This window comes from Herpailurus yagouaroundi, unplaced genomic scaffold (genome assembly GCF_014898765.1).
Source record: "Herpailurus yagouaroundi ecotype Mexico unplaced genomic scaffold, PumYag 29, whole genome shotgun sequence".
NCBI lineage: Eukaryota > Metazoa > Chordata > Mammalia > Carnivora > Felidae > Herpailurus > Herpailurus yagouaroundi.
Genome location: NW_024412377.1, coordinates 7,558,854 through 7,566,280, shown reverse-complemented (window position 1 = coordinate 7,566,280; position 7,427 = coordinate 7,558,854). Strand labels below are relative to the sequence as shown.

The 7,427-nt window shown below is 52.0% G+C and overlaps 1 long non-coding RNA gene across 2 annotated transcripts; it reads left to right on the top strand.

The window, feature by feature from the left end:
- The first annotated feature begins 608 nt into the window (after nucleotides 1-608).
- On the top strand, nucleotides 609-5,271 carry LOC121042711 (uncharacterized). Of its 2 annotated transcripts, XR_005796398.1 has the most exons (4): nucleotides 609-1,136; nucleotides 2,570-2,710; nucleotides 2,934-3,165; nucleotides 3,418-5,271. It is a non-coding gene; the product is annotated as an uncharacterized LOC121042711 (long non-coding RNA). The 2 variants fall into 2 exon arrangements; XR_005796397.1 differs by lacking the exon at nucleotides 609-1,136 and having other exon boundaries at nucleotides 2,432-2,710.
- Nucleotides 5,272-7,427: the final 2,156 nt, after the last annotated feature.

Below are 7,427 nucleotides of genomic sequence, written 5' to 3'. Positions count from 1 at the left end.
AATGACCAGATCCAGCCGCTTCCGGAGCCGACCCTCACTGGCTGTTTCAGCCTGGGAACCCGTAAGTTCTCTCTTCTGCACAACCGGCGAGGCTAGGATCCCTGACCCGGCATCGAGAGCCCGACGTTCCTTCCCGTTCCCCCACGCCCACCCCCTTCCTGGCCCGCAGCCCACACCTTTGCCGAAGGCCTGTATCAGTCTCCTTGGGCTGTCCTCGAAGATGACCCCACACCGGGCGCTTCAAACAGCAGGAACGTGTCCCGCCTTGCAGTTCCGGAGCCAGGGGTCCACATGTAAGGTGTCGGCAGGGGTGCTCCCTCTGAGGGCCGGGGAGGATCCCGCCTGCCTTTTCCAGCTCCTCGTGGCTCCAGGTGTTCCTTGGCTCACGGCTGCGTCACTCGGAACCCCATCTTTACCTGTCCCTCTGTGTTCTTTCCTCTTACAAGGCTGTGATTTTATTTATTTATTTTTTTTAACGTTTATTTATTTTTGAGACAGAGAGAGAGAGAGAGAGAGCATGAACGGAGGAGGGTCAGAGAGAGGGAGACACAGAATCCGAAACAGGCTCCAGGCTCTGAGCTGTCAGCACAGAGCCCGACGCGGGGCTCGAACTCACGGACCGCGAGATCGTGACCTGAGCCGAAGTCGGCCGCTCAACCGGCTGAGCCACCCAGGCGCCCCAAGGATGTGATTTTCAATCGAGATCCATCTGATCGATTGAATCAAAGGCCTTATTTCCAAATAAGTTCCCATTCACAGGTTCCAGGCGGGCTTAAGTGTTGAGGGGAAACTATTCAACCCCCTGCAAAGCCTCATCCCTTCCTACACTGCGAGCATCATGGTCCCATGACCCCCAACTTTGCCTCCACACCCTGTGAGGGCTCTGGCTCTCAATCTGGTTTGATTCGGGATCCAGATTACCCCTCCCCAAACTCTCATTCCAGGAATTCCCATGTGCCACCTAAAACTTTCCAGAATTTATGGGTAAGAAAGGTATGCAATGCTGATGGGATTAAAAGGTCCAGGAAATGACACTGGCTTCTTTTATTTTTTTCCCTTTGGAGCAGGTCTTTAATATACCAGAAAGGCTTTGATATGAGGGACTATTATAGCAAATTACAGAAGCAATTGCAAAGGTCTGTCTTTTAAGAGTTTTTGTTTTGTTTGTTTTTATTTTTATTTTTTGAGAGAGAGAGAGCGAGCACAAATGGGGGGGTGGAGCAGAGAGAGAGAGGGAATCCCAAGCAGACACCATCACAGAACCAAACTTGGGGCACGACCTTATGACCCTGGGATCATGACCTGAGCTGGAGTCAAGAAAGAGTTGGATGCTTAACTGACTGAGCCCCCCAGGCACCCCTCGTTTTTATCCTTAATTATGGTAAAATACACATAACATAAAATTTATCCCTTTAACCACTTTTAAGTATACAGTTCATTCAGTGGCATTAAGTCCATTCACACTGTTTTGGAATCCCCACCCCCACCGTCCCTCTCCAGAACTTTCCGTCATCCCAGGCCAAAATCCTATATCCGTTAAACAAAGCTTTCCAAGCAGAGCCCCATGTTGCTGAATTAGGAGACGGAATATTTTGGCAACAGACCACACAGCTGTCGAGGGAAAGCTCAGCTGGGGATCCGTTTTCTCCAGGATAGAAAACAGGACTTCCTGGCCACCTGCTTGTCCCCTCCGGCCACACCCCATGCCCTGCACTCCTGAGGGCCCTTTCGGCGGCCTTCGCTGCGCTGAGCTTCTGGTTCTTGAATCTGAAAGCCAGACGTGGGCCTGATTTGTCTGAAACCCATGCGGCTAGCTCTGAGGCCTCAGAACGGACAGACGGTCCACTCAGTCTTGGAGGAAGGACCAGAGATGTGACGGAGAGGGTTAGCTCCAAAGCTCACACCCGTGGAGCAGGGCTGTTACAGAGAAGGCGCTTCCCAGCCGGGCACTACATTTCCCAGCAGCCCTGTGGGCACGTGGGGCTCGGGGAATGGGAACAGAGTCTCGTAGGTACCGTCCAGGCTAGGGCGGGGAGAAGCTGATTCCCTCCTGCTTCCTCCCTACCTTCACAGCCCAGGGTCGGGAGACAGGAAACTTCTGTGAAGATGGTAAATATTTGCCACCGACCTACCCTGGTGCTTCCCCAAGTGGCCCCCATGGCGAGGCACCTCCCTCCCCTCGGGAAATGTGAGTAACAACCCACTTTCCAATCTGTCGGCCTTACTATACCTCAAGTTTCCTACCAATACACTATATTTAATTTAATTAATTTATTTTTAATACACTACATATTTTTAATTTTTTTTTCAGTGTATTTATTTTGAGAGAAACAGAGAGAGCATGCCTAACACCGAAGGGGCAGAGAGAGAGAGAGAGAGAGCAGGAGAGAATCCCCAGCAGGTCCCACAACGCAGGGCTCGAACTCACCAACTGTGAGATCGTGACCTGAGCTGAAACCAAGAGTTCAACGCTCAACCGACTGACCCCCCAGGCGCTCCTATGCTGTATTTTAAGGCAAAGATTATGATGCTTGTTCTACTATAACGAAGCCCTCTGTCCCTGACCCAGGAGCCCCGAGCCACCTGGCAGTGTCCATGACTCTGAAGGATCGACAGGCCAATCCCAGACCGCTCACAGTCTGACAAGACCCAGGCCTGATACCTCGATGGGTTTCATGAGAGCTGTGGTGTCTGAAGAAAGCAGTGGAAGGTCTGGAAGCAAAGAAGATGCCCACCCACCCCCCTCCAACCACCCCCCCATGTCCTGGGCAAATTGGGCATGAGAGAAAGCAGATCTTCTTGAAAGAGCTGTGCTTGGGAGACCCGCTTTCCAAAAGGGGGCGGAAGTGTGGGGTCACAGGGGGACACCACGCCTGTGGAGTCTAGAGCAAGACCCACGAGGTGTTAATGCTCACACGACCCCCTTCCCCCAGGGAGCCGGTGAGAAGGCAGACAGATTCAGGAGGTCTGCAAGCTCCCAGGGGAAGCCGATGCCGTTGGCCTTGGACACGCTTGAGCAGGGTCCTGGGGACGGACGCACTTGACACAAGGCTGGCATTTACCCCTGTGCCAGGAGGATGGCACGGGAACTTCCTTAGGCCTGCCACCTGCACCACCCTGCCTCATATCGAGTCCCACCTGAACAGGCACAGTCTCAATTCCCAGGTATGCATCCATTGGGCGACCAAAATGGGGCACTGTGGCTATGACCGCCGGGGACCTTGGGAATTTTCTGAGACAGACGATGGGCCTCTCAGAATGGCCCTGACCTCTCTTCCCTCCTAACGTCCCTGGGAGCACCTCCAACCTCTCAGAAATTTGGCTGCGGGGCCCGTCGCCTTGCACATAGTTGGGGGTCCAAGAAATGGCTTCTGAATTAATAACAAAAATCTATCAATCTGTATTTGCATCTTACAGCTCCAGGGGACCGTTGAGAGAACGAAAACTCCCGGCAGAAATAACCACATTTGCTTATGGCCTGTTTGTTCATTTATCTGCTCTTCTGGAAACTAAGAAGCCCTTATTTTTAGCACCTCCCATGCTGAAGCATGGATTTTTTTTTTTTTTCCTTCAAGCTCTCTTAAAAAGTTGACACTTCCCAGCCTATAAACTGCAAAGTCGTGTCAAGGTTCAACAGAAAGACACAGTGAGGGAAGAGGCCTCCTGTCCCACAGCCCCAGGAAACACTCACAGGAAGAAAGAGTGTCCCTGAAGCAGGCCCCCCAGCAAAAGGCCCCGCTCCTTCAACCTTGGCTCACCTTATGGAGTAAGGGGTGGGCGCTCTGTCTGGAGTCTCCTCCCTGCGTTGACCGCTTGACCAAGTGAAACTAACCCATGGTAGTTTGTAAGCCTCTCACTGGAAAAATGTGGGGTGTGTGAGCCAAGCGTGAACCCCCGTTTTAAAAACATTTGCAAGGGGATAGTTGTGGCAACTGAGGTTCGAGGCTCGAGATGTTTCTAGCTCTGACTCACCGCGAGAACTTGGGCAAGTCTGAATTCTCTGGGTCTCGATTTCTCTGTGAGGGACAGGGGAATAATGATTGTAGACCCCTCTCCCCAGTTACACCCCTAGAACTCGAAAGAGCTGTTGCCCGCTCTACGTGACTAATTTTTAGCTCAAACATCCGTGACATCTCTTAATGTCCGTACACAAGGAACCATGATGATAGCAGCCGCCTCAAAAACAGACCAGGGGAGTTGTAATAATTAATAATGCAGTGCTAGGACATAGATTTCCAGGGCGGTAATCTTCTTCGTGCCTCTGTGAGGACAGGGGGTGGCTGGTATGAGTGAGAACGTCACCATCGTCAACATCATCATCACCGTTGATCTTTGCAATCAGGAGGTGCATTCTTCCCTAGAGCCCTCAAGACACTGTGGCCTGGACTTCCTGTCCCCAAAGCTACTTCTGTTACGGGAAGTCCCGCCCCCAACACGTGGCACTTGGAAATTAACACAGAGGGGAGCCAGGGCCCGAACCGAGAAGGCCCCAAAGGGAGCTCCAGAGGCGGCCGGAACACCCCGGGGCTGCAGGCTGGGCACCCGGAGAAGACTCAGGTCCCTCTGGTGCCATCTGACCCACGGTGGGAAGCAGTTGGGACGGCCGTCAGGCCTGCGCGCCCCCAGTATCTAGGTCAGTCTCGGCCTGTCCCAAGCAGCCTGGCTGTCCACCAGGCTGTCACCAAACTGACGGAAGACCCAGATGAGGACGGGCTTTGTGGAATGTGTTCTCTGAGCGCTCGCTGACCGAGAGGCTGCCTGACTGAGTTCTTTGGATGGGAAATTGCAGAGACGACGCTCCGTGTCTGTGCCTCTCATCCTTCTGCACCATACACCCGCCCTTTTTTCTCCTTTCTTCACTTCCCCATTTCTCTAAGCTCCTGTGAGTGCTCTGATTGCCAACCCAAATCCTGCCTGCCCGTCCATCAGTAGGTCCCAGCCCCGGTCCTCACTGGCCACATGACCACATCCTCATTGGCCACATGACGCGTGGTTACAGGGACACTTCACCTTCTGCTTCTACCAAGTTCTAAGGACATAGGAGCGCCTTCCTCCTCTCGGTGAAGGGGGCAGGTGTCCAGGGCACAGGAGGCTCTTCTCGGACCGCCCAGCGTAGTCAGGCTCAGGAAAGAACTCACAGTTTCAAGAATCCATGGGGCGTCAAGGTTACTTGCAAAGACCAGGGGCCAGCAAACAGCCTGCGAGCCAAGAACGGCTGTTACGTTTTTAAATAGTTGAGTAAAAAAAATAAAAGAAGACTATTTTGTGACACGTGAAAATTACATGAAATTCGAAGTTCGGCGTCCGCAAAGTCTTACTGGAACACGGCCACACTTAACTCGCTTCCACATTCTCTGTGGCTGCTTTGCCCTTCGGCCACAGAGCTGAGTAGCTGTGACAGGCGGCACAACCCGCGGAGCCTAACATATGTACCAGCTGATGTTCCTGAGAAAGGTCGCTGGCCCGTGGGCACAGACTCTGGAGCCAGATTGTCTAACTTCAAATCCTAGATCCACTGCTTACTGGCTGTGTGACGGGGGGCAAGTTCCGTCTCCCTCTCTGCCTCCGTGTCCACATCCCTCAAATGGGTACAACAGTCCTTATTTCAAAATAGCATTGTAAGGATTAGAGGAACTATCATTTCTCAGGTCTTAGAACCGTGCCCGGCACTTAGGAGTACTGTGGATAGGGGCCTGGGTGGCTCAGTCGGTTGAGTGTCTGACTTCGGCTCAGGTCCTGATCTCATGGTTTGTGGGTTCGAGCCCTGCATCGGGCTCTGTGCTAACAGCACAGATTTTAAAAAATTAAGGGGTGGCGCAGTCGGTTAAGCGTCCAACTTCAGCCAGGTCACGATCTCGCAGTCCGTGAGTTCGAGCCCCGCGTCAGGCTCTGGGCTGATGGCTCAGAGCCTGGAGCCTGTTTCCGATTCTGTGTCTTCCTCTCTCTCTGCCCCTCCCCTGTTCATGCTCTGTCTCTCTCTGTCCCAAAAATAAATAAACGTTGAAAAAAAATTAAAAAAAAAAAAAAATAGAAGTACTGTGAATGGGTTAAATTATTTTCAGATCCTTACACATCACCATCCTACACCAGAGTGAAATGTGTAAGAATTCTTAAGCTTTCCTTCTACTCGACACAGAAGGGTTCTTTAAACATATCGTTTTCTTTGCTTGTCATCACTGCCCCGTGTGCAAACAGATCCAGGAAACCTTAGCTCGGGCTTCTCAACTCCCAGATGGGTTCTAATTTGTTATGTCGGAGGAAAAAAGTCTGTCTTCCCTAGCAGGTGCACGGGGCTGTTTTGTGAGTCACAGACGTCACCTCCTTACTCTTCAGCGTTAGAAGACGTTCTGGGCCAGCTCGACAAATCCTGCCTGTAAAGCGAAAGCAGAATGAGGAAGCATGGACTTCCCACAAGGACAGGGATGTTCTCATTCCTGAACCGTGGTGGCTGGGGTGACGCGTGGAGGAGTCTGGGAGAGGTGGCACGGGACGGGGGACATCCGCAGTATCCCCACCCCCCCACCTCCCACTTCTTCCACGGGACCGAGTGCTGGTCGAGCTCCTGGCTGCTCCGCGGGAGATTCCTCCCCTGTCCGACCTCCTGTGCAGTTTGTCGTGGTCGTGTGACCAGACGCATCAGCGCTGGAATGTGGGTGGGGGGCGACAGGCACCACCACTGCCTCTGGGCCTTAAGTCATCGAGCCCATGTCCCGCCCTGCCCTCCACCTGCCTGTGAACTGCAACCACACAGATGACAGCGATACCCTAAGCAACGGCAAAACAGCAAGGTGACAGAGCCTGGGTCCCTGAGTGAGCACGTGCAGCAGAGACACCTGTCCCCTTGGACCCATCGTGGAAGGACTCTCAGAGAGAGTACATGTTGGTTAAGTCACCATTCCGGGAGCTAGAACCTAGAACCTAGAACCTAGAAAAGGGGGTTAATTATACTTCTGCACCCACCTCGGGACGTTCCAGTGAGAATGTACTTTGACCATCAAGGAGAACTAATTCTGCATAAGACTCAGAATTTTCCCGAGAGTCTGACCCCTTGTATTCTTTAGCCGCCAAGATAAAGAGCCTCAGGCTTACGTGTGTTTTCAAGGAGCTTTGGAAATGTTTAAGACTTGAAAAAAATTAGAGGCCTCAAAGTATGGAAACAGCAATAGGAAACTCAGATGATTACTTTACATACTCCTCCATTAATTGTGAAATTGAGGACACATGAAAGTCTCACTACATCTGAAAAACATTTGTAAAGCTAAGTGTTCCCATGTTACAAGAACTGGTAAGTATGCCAGTGATTGCCAGGACATAACAGCTAATCGTTAAGTTAAATGAGCAACTTGTAGCTAAAATCATTTTCGGAGCAAAATCACGGCCCCGCCCAACCGCCGCAGAGCTCATCATGCCAGGTGATTGCACACTTC